General features: G+C 42.8%; 1 protein-coding gene across 2 annotated transcripts in view; it reads left to right on the top strand.

The window, feature by feature from the left end:
* The window catches only part of RGS6 (regulator of G protein signaling 6), a 254,432-nt gene that overhangs the window by 121,728 nt on the left and 117,831 nt on the right, over positions 1-14,873 (top strand). The window contains exon 1 of one of the 2 annotated variants that reach the window (XM_082760816.1): positions 1,134-1,177. The exons of the other annotated variant lie outside the window; for it this stretch is intronic. The gene's annotated coding sequence lies outside the window, so the exon portion shown is untranslated. Of the gene's footprint in view, positions 1-1,133; positions 1,178-14,873 lie in introns of those variants that run through there. 2 annotated transcript variants of the gene reach the window in all.

Genomic DNA, 14,873 nt, shown 5'->3' with positions numbered 1-14,873 from the left:
GCTTGTTCTGTGATTTAGGTTCGTGTCTGCAGGTAGTTTGTAATATAAAGTTCCCTTTCCTCTGGAGTCTTTCAAACCCAAGGCTGCACCTTCCCACTGCAAACGCGTAATGCAGGAGAACCAGAACAGGTCAGTCAGTTACTTGCTGGGTGTTCCCTTAAACATTTTTATAATTGTGCATTTTTCCCTAGTTTTGCAAGGGAAATGGATATTGTGAGATTTTTTTTTCTTTTTTTTTTTAAAAAAAAAAGCTCTGGAAACTATTGGCACATGGCTGTTGGCCAGAAGGTTTGGTTTTTGCTGGAAAAATGTTAAAGCAACTACTGTGTTAGGACTGTGTGGTCAGTGTTGACGGGGTTTCAAGGTGATGCAGGAGTTTCTGTTGCTTTTTCCAGTGGCTGCACTGGAAGAGGAGGATACAGCTGGGGCACAGCCCTGTGCTGGAGGAAGCTGGGGCAGTGGTGGTTTTTAAAAAACATCGTTCCAATGTCCTCGTGTTGTGTATCAAACCGTAACGCTCCCATATTACAGGGATACCCAGCCTGCTCACGGGAAAGAAGGGGGAGGCTTGGTGAGGGCAGCAAATTCTTACAGCATGAAATGTTTGTCAAACTTGGTTTAGTTTAAAAATAAGATTAATAAGAGGGGACTTGCAGAAAACAAACAGTGTTAGCTGCAGAAAGGTGTCATTCCTGTTGTCTATAATGCTCCCTTTATAATAAATTGTGGTGTAAAATCGACTGGGTTGAATCACCTGAGAGCACTCGCTGAGTGTGGGCACTTTGGAGCTGGGTCTTACTGTGACTTTTTGTGGTGTCTGGCCTCAGTCTGGGAAACGAGATGATCCAAGTTACTGCCAGCCGGCTCCTGCTACTCTGGAGACATCGCTCACTTTGTAAGCAGAGGTTCTTTGTATTTCTCTACCCCGTGCCAAAGGTGGAGGGTATTTTTAAACAACCCATCCCATACCGCAGCCAGTAGCAGGCAGATATCTGGTGACCTCTTCTTGCTCCGGGATTTGGAGTGTGTGTGAAGTATTTGAGTGCCAGCAGTCACTGCAGTTTGTTCACTTCGTACGAATATCCTTGAGATGCTGCCCATCAAATTTTCCTGAGGAGGACCAGTGCTGGCTACAAGCCCGGGAGAAGGAGTCACGCTCTTGAACAATTTTACCTGGGTAAGTCAGCCTGCCTACGGTTACTGCAGGGACCAAAGGACGAGAAGCTCTCGCACCTTGAAGCCGGGCTGTCAACCATTTTCTTGTATCTGTCCATCAATCTGTGTGTGGCAGCACTGCCAAGATCAGTGCCCATATATAACTTTAAACAGAGTGTAGGAAGAGCAGAAGCTTCTGTATTTTCCAGATATGTCATTATTTTGACATGCTAAAGAGTAGTCGGGCCTGATGACGGCAAGAAGTGAGCAGCTGTGATTATTTCTTAGAGGCACAAACATGAGTGCTGTCTCTTTACAGACATGTGACAAGGAGGAGGATCAGCAGAGCAGGCAGCAGCTGAAGTTGGCAGGACTTTTTAACCCAAACTCCCTTTCTCAGTCTTTGTGCCACCAGCTGGTGGCAGGTACATATCGGGCTGATGGAGGAGCAGCTCAGGCTCTGCTGGAGGGCACTGAAGCCAGCCGTTCACAAATGCCCCAGGTGCTGGAGTTGTCCAAACGTGTGAGCCACATCTGACCACCAGCAATAGCTGGTAGTGCTGGTAGAGCAGGAAAATGAAGGTGGCAGTGTCAGCCTCAAAACCTTGGTGTCCAATCCTCCTGGCAACCACTGCAACAGCAGCTGGCAAGTGCCTGACTCACAGCTCTGGCCCCATTTCTGTCTGTCCAAGCAACAGAAATTCCCCAGCAGCATGGGAGGAAGCACATTACTTGAAAGTATTTCTTCTGCCTCCCCATAAGAGATTGCCACAGTAAAAGTAACAGGCCTGAACCCCACAGTGGCCGGCCTGTGTTCAGCTCCTTGACATTCCCATGCATTTTTCTGAGGAGTAACAAAGCATTTCAAAACACTAGCCATGGTCCCTTATTCCTTTTCTTCTTTCTCAGAAGAACCTTCTAAAATACAGAATACAACGACTGCGAGGGGAGGCTGCCAAAAAGACAGCCCCTATAGGGGGTGGTGACATCTGGGGGTGCTGGGCAGGGGGTGCTGTGTCTGCTCAGTGCTGACCATCAGAGCTCCCACAACGCGCCTGAACAGCTCTCAGCATTTCAGCCTGTGCACACAGACAAGTTTTTATCAATATTTTTTTATCTCCATGCATATACATGCAAATAAACTCTAAGTGCCAGGCAAGGAGAAATAGCTGTGGTGCCTGGTTGGTCATTTACAGCGTTATAGGGCTGAATGAGCCTAGGATGTATGCACCATTTCCTCACTTGGAGTGCGTCAGGAGGGTGGTTTAGCTAAATCACGTTGCTTGAAAGCGGGTTTATTCACCATGAAACAGATTTCCTGCTTACTGGAGGGAGGTAAATTCATTGGTGTTGCCTCTCTCACTGCTTCTAGAAATACAGGCAGAATCCAGGTCCTGAGGTGTGGAGTTTGATGTGTTGAGTCCTGGTTTGTGCTTATGTAGGGAAGCTGAGCAACAGCTGTGTAGAGTGCATGAATTAAGATGCTTGAACTGAAATCTGAAAGCTACTGGTGTTTTTATCAGGGGCCTGTGGCTTGCAGGACTGTGTCATGACAACTGCTTATCATCTAGTTCCCAGCTGTGGGTGCCAGGGCCTTTTCAGCTCAGACCTTCAACACCCAAAGTGGTCATCTGTAGAGTGATCATCTTGAAAACTACCTGTGCTTGTCTTGTTTTGCATCAAATTCACAAAGCATCAATGTGGTCAGCTGATGGCACTGAGAAAAGACTGACGTGACCAAGCCCATGGCAGACTGTTGCATTCAGATGTGGAATTTCTTGAATCCCAAGATTAAAAGAAAATGCAGATGGAAGGAGTCAGGGGAACACAGAGCAAAGCTGGGGAGGGAGCTGGGGAAAGTTTGCATGGATCTGGTAAAGGCAAACCTGCTGGGGCTGGTGGGATTCTGCTAACAGGACCAGAAATCTGTCCTCTGACTAATTTCATCTTATATCTGGGAAACATTAATAAATGGCTGGGAACAACATTTCATTATTTCTATTTATGTTATTTTTTTTTTTTTTTTTTTAATTTAAATGGCTTCACACAATTTTTTGTGTTTTGTGAGGCAAACTGACTTGCTTATTTTGAAGCAGTTTACATTATGTTCATGTTACATTATGTTTACATTACGTTTAAACAGCAGTATTTCTTCTGTGTTATACATGCCTAGATATGCTTCAGTCATTCCTGTTTCGAGATTTCTTTGCCCCTTCAGGATTTTGCCTTCAGTACCTGAGTGCCACACAGTCACATTACGAGATGAACAGAGATCTCACAGCTCACTTCTCCCTTTGAGGATTCGTTTTCAGCCAGGCCAGCAGCGTGTGCTTCCACCAAGCATGCGGAAACGTTGTGATGTGTCAGAAGGTGTCATATTTTAGCAGCTGAGAGTGTTTAAGAAATTAAAGTGTTGTGAGGTCAGTTATTCTTCAGTCGGATACCCAATCTTTATATCAACACATCAGAATTTACTTTTTCTAATACAGGGAGTGTAAATTTGTCAAATCCTTGTTCAGTGTTCATAGCAGCTCACTCAGCTCTGTCTAACAGGTTAGCATGGGTGTTAGATGGTTTTTGTAATGTGTCTGTCCCTGGAGCAACCAGGAGCACTGTAAGTGAGGCACCAAATACCCAGAAATGGAAGCCCCCAAAACCCTTTTATGTGAGTTTGCTTTGTCCAGACATATGGACATGGCCTCTGTTCTGTGTCAAGAAAGTAAATAGCTGTGTGTTAGTCAAGAACTGGTGTCACTATGATTTAGTGTATCCCAGGAAAATAAACTCAGAAGTGGCCCATTTCTGCAGTGCTGCAGAGCAGGTTTGTTGCTGTGCACCTCCCTGCCTGTGTGCTCGGTAGCTGGAAGGCACATCTCAGGTGACTGATTTAAAGAAACAAACAAATCCATAAATAATTCAAAATGTTTTTAATTTATAGAATTAAGTAAATTTTAATTCCATAATTACCAGCTTCCTTTTACTTAAGCAGTCTAGGATTCACAAAATAGAAGCCCAGAAGGTATGCGTGACAGAGGAACCTGAGCTCAAGCCCCTGCCTCGCGAGGCAGAAGGAGGCAGGACTTTGCTCTGGAGGCAAAACCAGCCAGTGCAGCCGGCTGCCGAGCCCTTTAACAGCACACAAATCCCCCTCTGCAGGATCCCTCCAGAAATCTGGTAACGAACCTCATTGTCCTAGGCTCTTGCTGGGCAGACAGGCTGTGGAGTCTCCATCCTTGGAGGTATTCAGAAGCCACCTGGACGTGGCCCTGCTTGAGCAGGGGGCTGCACCAGGCGGGCTCTAGAGCTCCCTGCCCACCTCAGCCACTCGGTGACTCTGTGGCTTGTACCTACCGACCCCCATCCAAACTAATCTCTGCCTTTTTCTGCTGTGATGCCCATTGAGGTCCAGGCAGGGTAGTGGAGGCAGTGAAGAAGGGAGGTGGAGGAGCAGGGTTTCCACCTAGCCCAAATGCCATCCGACGTCCCCAGGTGTGCTGTGGTGCCGCAGTGGGCTTGGGGCTACCAGTGCTGCAGGCAGCCCTGCAAAACATGCAAGCCATAGAACATGGCATTGTGCTGTTTTCAAGCCTAATTTATGCAAAGAAAGAAAGAAAGCAAAAGGCATCAGCAGTTCTCTGCTGTGGTAAGCGCTATGTAAAATCAAGCTGCAGCACAAGACGTTGTGCTGGGTTCCTAGCCCTTTAGTACGGAGACGTGTTGCTCCCAGAGTATGGCGAGTTACCTGGGAGCAGTAATAGCATCAAACAGACTCAAAGAAAAGCAGATTTAATCTAGCAGCGGTTGCTATCCTTGAAGGCAAAGCTAAGGTCAGTGTTACAAAAGGGCAATCTAAACCAGCCAAAGGAAGTTCTCAGTAGCACCGGCAGTCACTCTCCCTGGGCTGCTGCAGTGGCTGAGCTGGCTGGGGGCTGCTCACTCCATTTTCTGCTCCGGGGCCGCTTTCTTCTCCTCACTTCTCTCTGGGCAAATGTCTTCTCCCTACCTTTATCAAAGGCAGAGAGCCTTTCCTCACTGTCCCGTGCGCAATTTCTTCTGCGTTAATTTTCTGAACCTTTTAAATTACATAAATGCAGTTTTAGTAGCACTAATTTCTACCGTGTTACTCTCTGCTCTTGCAGTTCCTATTGCATGTCGTTCAGGATAAGTTTGGCTGGGGAGGTTACGGCATCCTCCAGATTACTGCTGTCCTTCCTGTACTTCTGTGAAGTATTTCTGTATCTAAGTCATCCCAGCACCTAATCAGTCTTTAATTTACTTTCAGCTCTTTAATGTAACCACAGGAAAAAAATAGTAATAGATGGCTTTCTTAGTAGTTATGTGCATTGCAAAAAACATGCCTTCCTTACCATCTTACTGTTTTTCTGTTATTGCAGAGATCAGTGTAATCCCATGATAACCCGGCTGTCTTGTGTTACCTAGATAGCTCTGCCCACACCTCTACCAGGACTGACGAACTTTTCCTCCCAGTTGATCTGTGGTGCAAAAGCAGATATCTATTCTACTGAATCATGCGTTCTTAAGGTTGCAAAACATAAAATGCATTTACATCTTCATAGGTGAGGTCTTCAGTAAGCATTTAAAAAGACCTCTCCTCCCTCCTCCTGCCATGGATTTAGAAGTTGAACTAATTTAAGCATCATCAAAGCCTCCTGGGCAGCCAGCTCCAGGTGGCCCAGCCTGGGCAGTGGGGTGGTCCCAGGTGATCTCCAGAGGTTTGTCCAACCTCACCCCATCTGGTGACCCTGCAGAAAGGCTCCTTTGGGATCAACTGGCTTTTAGAGTAACTCTTACTGGAAGAGGATGTGCAGCGGTAGGGAGTGCTTTGGCTACTTGCATGTGCAAGTGACACTTCAGTCAGTTAAAATGACACTTTTTTCATTGCTGTTAATTAAATGTATAGCGTAATCGCTATAACTGCATAAAGCAGATGTTGTTTTTATTACTAATTATGTTGATAAAAACTTCAGTTGGTAACAATTGCCACTGAGAATTTGTAGGTTTAAGCATCAGTAGAAGCAAGAAATGTTTACGCCAATTATTTTACTACCAGTTCAGAGATTTTAATGCCTGGATGGTGGTTTGAGAGTTAGCTATTTCCCTCAGTTTATGATTCTGGTTTACATAGTAATTTTCATAACTCGAGGAACATAATCTTGCCAATCGCCTCAAAGTGAATCTGTATTTACGTCCACTCGCAATGTATTTAGCTATACAAAATTAAAATGTTTTAGGCAAATGCTTTAAGATAGAATAATAGCAACACCTTCGTGTCCTGCCCTCCTTGCAAAATGTTCTGTAAGGAGTGGCACGCTTTCATCCTTACAAACTGCATATATTTCCCTTTGAGGGAGGAGGTGTGCGTATGTATATGTTCTTGCTTATCACCTGCACTGAGCTGGGAGGTAAATGATAAATTCTGTGGGATTTCTTTTGAGTACAACCAATTCCTTTACATCCCTTTGTTGTCCCCTCACAATTTAGCACAGCTCCAAAGAGAGACCACTCGAAAGAGAGCTTCATTTTCCTCTCTTTCTCTGATACAACAGTCACACAACTAGCAATGTTGCATACATGTATAAACATTGTAGTGGACTGAATTTACATTTTTTCTCTTAGCAGCTGGTTTTGGAGACTGGTTACCAGCATAACTGATGAACTGGTAAATCTGGTGCACTTACGTGGTAGTTATTATTTATCTTACGTATTGAGTGCCAGTGATAACCAGTGGTTTAGCAGCCTTTTTAAGTCAAAATATAATTTCTGAGAACAATACAACTCTTGAAAAACATTTTTACAACTAGAAAACAGATTGTACCCTCTTTATGATATGCCTGCCAACTTCCATGCTGCAAGGCAATTTGTCCCAAAAAGGCCCTTTGTTGGGACCTGGCCTGGCCTTAACTTGGCAGCTTGCTGCTTCAGGACACCCTTTGGCTAGATAAATCTCATCTTCGTGAGCGTGAGCTCCTCCAGTGCTTAACTAGTGACTGGCCAGACCATTATATTGGTCATAAAGACCTGAGTCCAAAAATACCAGAGTAGTACAGGTTATTAAAATAGCAATTCTCACCTTGTCGTGGAAAGACAATTACGTTTTTAAATGCCACAATGTCAGGTGGAAAGTACACAGTAAATCCAAGTATGTTCTCCTTGTGGGGAAGATAAGTATTTGGTAAGATGCTATACGGTGATTAATGTGGGTAGGGGATTTAGTTCCCAGTTTAAATTAGAAACAAATTAGTAATGAAGCAGTATGTGCTTCCTTATACCACCAATAAATTGTAAAACCATAAGCACAAAGGACTAGGAGTAAGAAATTACTGGGATTGTTGCTTTTAAAAGCTGAGTCACCTTTTGTTGCAGAGCAATTGGGTTAAATGTAACCTGCCTTCTTCCAGTTAGGGAAAAACAAAGCGTTGTTAATTAGGACTTTGAATTTTAAGGAGTGAAAACAGTAAGCATCTTCTGATAACGTAATAATTCTGTCGTACCTTTCCATATTGCATTTTAGGTAGAGGCTGCTGAGTGCCCAGCTTAAAAGTATATCTATATTCATGGTTCTCAGTTGGCTGCTTATAGATGCTATCTCTAGGAAGGCTGATGGAAAGCGACTGCTCAGGTGAAATCAATGAGGCTGTTCTGACTGTGCATGTGGCTGAGAGGGTATTTATTTGCCTCTGCTGCTGCTTCTCCTCTTTTTTTTTAAGATGCTCTGTGAACTTATTGCTTTGAGCTGCTTTTCCTGGGACCTGAGCAGTATGGACAAATACACAGGTGAGATATGAGGATAGTCTTCTCATTTCAGTAAGCAATGTTCAAGCTCTCAGTTTTTTAATTGCAGTTAATATTTTCATGCTGTAGCTGATAAAACCTATGAAGAGTTTTAGCAAACAGAACAGGTGTTTGCACAAAGACTGCCTAAAGTGAGAATGTGAGAAAGGACTGGAAATGTTCCTTTTAGTTTAAGTTGAATTTAATATTCAAGAAAGTCATCTTCTCTCTGAAAAGCTCTTGACTTGCCAGGAAATATATTTGCAAAGCAGCGAAATAGAATCCATTTCACTCAGTAATGTGTAAGTGGTACTATTGCACGTATGTACGGCATTATATGAAGTGTAAAACAACTGTCTTATAAAAAAAACTTTTTTCATACATTGGTATTATGGAAAGAGGTATGTCAGATGTGACAAAGTGGAGGACAAACTATGGAGAGGAGATGAAAGGAAAAGAAAAAAGGCTGTAGGATCAAGTTAGTGTGACTGTCTAATAATTCAGGTAGTAGCACAGCTGTCAGTGGCTGAAATCAGATGCTTTTAAGAGTAGGGCCAAACTTTCCTTAGCCAGAAAGCCAGCTGTTAGAAATGGGAATTTTCAGAAGTATCCACTGAACATCTGCTGGAGTTTTTGCCTCCCAAACCCAGGGGGGATGGTGGCAGTCAAGTATCACTGGCTACATCAATAGAGCTGAACTTTTGCGACAGTAAAACAGTTTGAATTCTTCTGTGTATGAATATCATTACTGATTTCAGCAGTCCTGAGATAAAACCAGTTGTTATACAAATGAATCTTGGTTCCTCCAAGCCCTTGATTTTTGCGGACAGCCTGGATTAGAACATCTCCTTGCAGCTTTATTTATAACAAAGTACACGAGAGATAATTGAAATGCCTGACAAGCAAGAGAATGGGGGACATACCTCACAGCTAAGGCTCATTACAAGTGACAGTGCCTCTCATTTTGGATCTCAATTAAATACAGGCCATATAAATCTGCTTCTATCCAGCTATTACAGTATCCCATTATAAATCACAGAAGCGTGGACCTGCTTTTGCATTTGTCAGATATGCTTCCAAATTAAGGCAGAACTGACTTTTTTTTTTCCTCTGCAAACCTATATTAATGCTTGACATAATAAAATATGGTCTCACGTCTAAAAATAAGAGAGGATTGTGCTTTCCTCACGTAAACATCAGTAGAATGAGCTTTCCATTTTCTGGTTCCCAGCCCCTTACGTTCATCTTTCGTTGCTGGGCAAATTATGGAGTTGTGCAAATAATGTCTGTGACAAATCCGAGTTTGAACTGATGCAAGGACTCTTTTCACATTTTCCTTTATTTTTCTGGAGGTATGGGAGGATATAACTTAATTGCAATTTCTGAAATCCAGCTGTATGCAGTTTGTCCTTGAGCCTGCTTTCATCCCCTGTTAACCTGCACTCACTGCTGACACCTGTTGCCAGCAGCAAGTTGTCACAGAGAAAACAGGACTAAAGGGAATTACGGATTCCTGACAGGTAACATCAAGGAAACCAGTCATCATTTTTGCCACTCACGTGAAGGCAGTGCAAGCTAACCTTCCTGGTGTCTGCACCTCAAGGAGCACATGGTGAGGTTCATGAACATACAAAGAGGGGCAGCTCAAATAAGGGGAAAGAGCAGCTGTCTTAGGGGGAGATGCTGAAATGGGTGGGACCCCTCTGTTTGTGGAGAGGTGGCTGAAGGAGAACTTAGCATGCTTTAGAGACATGAAGATGGGATAAAGCAAATGCAGAGCTGGTATTCAGATCCACATTGGTATGACTTGGTGAATGGTTCCTCTAAGTCCTTGTGCTTTTTTCACATGGCTCAGCTGCTTTCGTCGCTCTGTGCAACACTTTGCATGGGCTGGCGTCCTTGGAGGAACTGATGCAGATGTGCTTTTGTTGAAAGACTGTGAAATGTTGCTGTGGGCAGTCCAACAGGAAACAAATGGTGTGAATAGAGTGAGTTTAACTTATGCAGAAGCCTATAGCTCTCTCCCACAGAAAGTGATAGTAAAAGGAATTTAAAAAGTAGTAATTTTCAAGCTGCTGAAAGTTTTTCCAACGTGTTTGCTTGTCCACAAAGTTCTCACTGTTGTGTTAAAATAAACTCCACAATCCTCTACAGTTTAGGAGGTTCTAAATCAGTTGACATCCTAATTGTTTTAGGGTAATCTCTGTTTTCACATGCAAATTTAGTTCAAGATGCTGAAAAGGGATTTAAGTAGGGTGCCAGAAAACTCATGGGAAACCCGCTGTAGCTTTCCCAAAACATTTAAGTAGAAGAAATTCTCAGGCAGTGAGGGAGAAACTCCCACGTGTATGTCTCCTAGTGCCAGAAAAACCCATATCATTGGCCAAAAAGGATATATATATATATATATATACATGTGTGTATGTATATATATATATACACACACACAGTGAGAAAACAGTACAAATGTCCTACCAAAGAGCTGTATATGTGTAAAAATAAAAATAAAAAATTTATGATAGCAAAGCTGTGGACTAGGACCTTGCATGTTGTCTTTAGTACATACCGCGAGTGTTAGACTGGTGTAATAGAAGACAGGCTTAATGTGAATGAAGTAGAAAAGTAAGAAAATACAAATCAGCTAGATTTGGCTATGTGAACATACTAAAGCTAATGTAGTTAGCCCAGCAGCGGGCAGGCTGTGGGCTCAGCAACGGGTGCTGCAGCCGCTGGGCACCGCTAACGCTGCTTTTACTGGGTGGAAGTTGGAGCCTGCAGCATTTGGGTTCCCTCTGCTGGTTCAGTTTAAGGCCCTGGCTGCTTAGCTTGTGTGATGGGAGGATATTATCCCTGAAAGGCTCTGAAGTATTTCCTTTCCGGCTGAGTTTTGGGATTTTGTGTAGTTGTTGCATCAGCAGACCATCCCTCTTTGAAAGGGGAGGGGCAGGAGGGTAAATATGCACCTGGCTCCCTAAAATAAGTGATTCAGAATTTAGGCAGATGCTTGAAGTTAAACATACACCTGTGTGCTGTACCTAGTAGGAGGATGGGTCACTTAGACACATGCTTCCATGCTTTCCAGGGTGAAGACCTTGGTGGGGACTTTGGCAATGGGTAGTTAAGCGGGCTGTGCTTCGAGTGCTTCATGAACCATTGCCTGAGTCTTGTCACCATCTGAAATGTCAGCGGCTATACAGCCATGTGGATTGCACTTATAGGTATAACGTGAAGGAAATAAGAGTCTTTGATTTTTTTTTTTTTTTTTTTTAAGATTTCTTTGAAGGCTTTCTCATCCATGCATTAAGTTAAAGAGTAAGGACAGGCAGTAGTTATAAAGCACAATCAAACCCGTAAAGCCATGGACATGCCTATCGCTTTCTTGCTGACTTTCATAGCTCTGGGCAAGTGATTCATTCTCCTCAGCTGAGTTTTTTCATTTGTCAAAATAGCTTTATGAGCACGGATAAGTGCTGGAAGGCATACCTTAGTTTTGAAGTAGTGTGAAATTATCAGCTGCAATGTTATTTCATTATGCAGGGCAGCAGGAGCAAGGAAGGTATGTGCTCAGTCGAGTGCACACCTGTAATGACGGCCTTCTGCGGTCAGCTGGAGAAGCTGCAGGTTTGTTGGGGTAGGGAAGGGGCAGCAGTTGCCCAGGGCATTTCTCTTTCAGGTCAGTGGGGGAAAAGCAGGAAGGCGCTGGAGGAAGGGGAGCTTCTTCTCTTGTTGTGCACGGCAGGTTTTAAAATCATGCAGCCTGCATTCAATTCCCAATCTGATTTTTTTTCTCAGTTCAATCACTTCCAAGAGACCGGGTGAGAACTTGCACAGCCTCAGATGGCACAGCACCATTTCCATACATGATGATCCATACATAGTGGAACAAGGTCCCAGATCCACCCACAGCCAGGGAACTGAGGCAGCAGGACATGGTGCAGGGCTTGTTTCCTTGTCAGTGTGACAGTGCCACAGCTTGACGTCTAGATGACTGAACAAAAGTCCCAGAGATGTCAGTGCAGAATAAGCCCTGGCATCCCAGTTTCCATATTGTGCATGTGCCCTAAGTTTTAGATTGCTCATGCAGGCACAGTTTTGGAGTCAGCGAGGTAGTAGTGACAGCGAACACAGCATAAACAGGGTCAGAATCATTCCTACCACGTTAGTAACTTTCTGAAACATCCTACCCACTAGGGCAAATGAAAACTGTGTGAGGAGCTCACTGCATTAGTTACTTATTCAAAGTTCAGTTCCATAGGAGAAAAATGCATTGATTGAGAGCACAGTAACTTGGATGATGGATTTTTTTTAATACAGAAATTGTATTTGGGGGGGAAAAATAATTAGTGCTCATGTAAGTTTCTCTGCAAAATCCAAACCAAGGAAAAGTTAATAGGAAGCTTTCTTGAAGCATGCCATGAGAAGATATGATGTTCTGTTAAAAGAAACTGTATTCTCGTAAAGGGTGACAATAGTAAAAAGAATGACCTTATTTCAGAAACTCTGAATAAGAAAGGACCTTAAAAGGCCAGCCATCCCCCAAAAGATCTGATCAGAAGCTTTGACAGGTAAAGAAAGAACTCTTAAAAATGCCCATTCTCCAGGAGGTTAAAATTGTGAACGTTTCTCACACAAGTTTCAGAACTGCCAGACTTTTACAGGTGTTCGCTGCTGTCTTAGACTCTGCTGAGTGGCCTCATCTGCACTTTTTTTCAGGAAAAAGTGCCTATTCACAAAAATATGGATGTAAATGGAAAAGCTTCCTATATAACTACAGAAGAAAAAACTGTAAACTTTAGCTTCCCATAAATATGTACTAGGGTTGCAACTGCCAATGCACCTGAAAAATTTTTGTGTGATGTTTTGTGCAATGTTTAGAAAAAGGAGGAGGAGGAATGAGGAATGAAAAGACTTATCAACCATTGCGTTTACCTCTTCCTGAATGAAGGTCACTGGGTTTTTACTGGGTTGAGCCCTAGAAGCAGAACCATGATTCTTGAGCCTGTAACAAATGTAACTTGCTTTATGCTAAATTTTTCTACGTTCATCAAATAGCAGCCATTGGGCAGGATTCCCATATACACAGAGGTCCCATGTACCTCTTGTTCTGGGGTAAGGCTTTGAAATGGTTGTGAATTGCTTTCACATCTTCTCTCATTCTCTTCGCAACCAGTGTTACTGTGCAGTTTATTTCCTACAAGAGAGTCTTGCAAAACTGGGTCCCAAAACATCTATAGTAAAAAAATAAAAATAAAAATCACGTAAGTATTAGTATGATGAGTTCCTTGCACCTAGCACAGGATATTTTTTCCAAATTTGGTCAGGATATGAGGAAAAATCAGGTATTAAGAACAATTTTTCCCAAACTTCCTCATTTTACTTACAGAACAGATTAATACTAGCTTGAAGAAAGCCCCTCTCTAAACCTGGAGAGGACTGGAACTTCAGTCCCACTGTGAAATCCCTCTAAGCTAACTGAAGTCATTTTTTTCTAGGAAAGTCATCAGAGGTCTTAACTTTGATTTTACGCATGCAAACCTTTTGATGATTTGTAGGATGTGGTGCCAATAAATAGCCTAGAATAGCTTTATACAATATGTATTCTCTACTTTATCTAATTTTTCCTGTGAAACTAAAGTAACACTGCAGGTTGACTGGCAGCTTAGGCAGTAACTATGAGTAGTTAACCTTGGCATTCAAATTTTGCTCTTAGTTTTACATTACTGTGCAGATAATCAAATATTCCTACTGTGACAAATAAGAGCTCCTTGCTATCTGTGCAGTGGTACTGCCACAAAGAAAAGACAGGTATAGTTTTCTGCCCCACTATTTCAAGCACTGTTATTCATGCTTGAAAAGTAAAATTCATTCTTTGGGGGATGATTCCAATATGGATTTTATTTGTTAACCATAAGGGAAATTGGATAAATCTAAAGGATCCTTGTCAATCTAGATTCTTCCTCTTCTCTATCTACACTTCTTTTTAAAATAAAAAGTTTCTCGTGGCTTTGCAATTTCTGCCAGCACCCAGGACGGGCACGGCTGGGCCATGCTGGAGCCAGGCTGGTAGTGGTCCAGCTAGGAGGGAGGCTTGGTTCATGATGGATCAGAGGAAAAAAATGCATCACTGTTTTGAAGGACAATGCAGAAAGGAAAGGCATTTTATCCACTTCTGAAAAGCTGCTAGAAACCACTTTACGTGAATTTTTAAGCAGGGGCTTATTTCATGCTTGCTCATTTAGTAGAGGAGGATATCTTCTGTAGCTTTGGCATGGCTAAATCTTGCTTCTTAATGTGAGGTGAAACAAACCTGCATATAAATAGTTTTAATGAACAGGCAGTGAATGAACTCAGGTTAAGTGTATGTTAAAAATAGAAGAGGCAGTCTGGAACATTTTTCTACCAATTTTCTGTTAATAATTCATAGAACTTCAGTCTCTTCCAACTATCTGATAGTCTCCTTTTACTAAGGAAGAAGCAAGTAGAGTGGTGAAAAGATTCTGGTAATTCTTATGTGCAAATTAGTGTCCTACGTGTGATCTGTCATTATTTTGTATTATTTGTCCTTCTTTGTAACATTTACTTCTTTTCCTGTCTTGGAGAAAGGCAAGAACAACTGTTGTGAAAAACTGTGTTGGGGAAAAATGCTGTCTTCGTTCTGCAGGCAATTGTGTTTTGCCCTGAAGCATGAGATTTGATTTAACCTGTCCCATTGTATAAAATTGCATAGCTACAAATTTTATTGAACGGCAGCAGTACTCACTTTCTGTACTGCCTGGAAGCAGTTCGTGTCTCCTCCTAGTGCTTTGGAGAACTGGTAAGTCCTGTGTTGTGATGCACCACGACTGTATTGTAGTGACACGTGGCCGCAGAGTTTTGGCAATGCTCTGGGGTCATCACACAGGAGAGTGCTCTGACCGCTTTGTCAC

This window comes from Aythya marila, assembly GCF_965140915.1.
Source record: "Aythya marila genome assembly, chromosome: 5".
Taxonomy (NCBI): domain Eukaryota; kingdom Metazoa; phylum Chordata; class Aves; order Anseriformes; family Anatidae; genus Aythya; species Aythya marila.
This window is presented reverse-complemented; position numbering and strand designations above follow the sequence as displayed.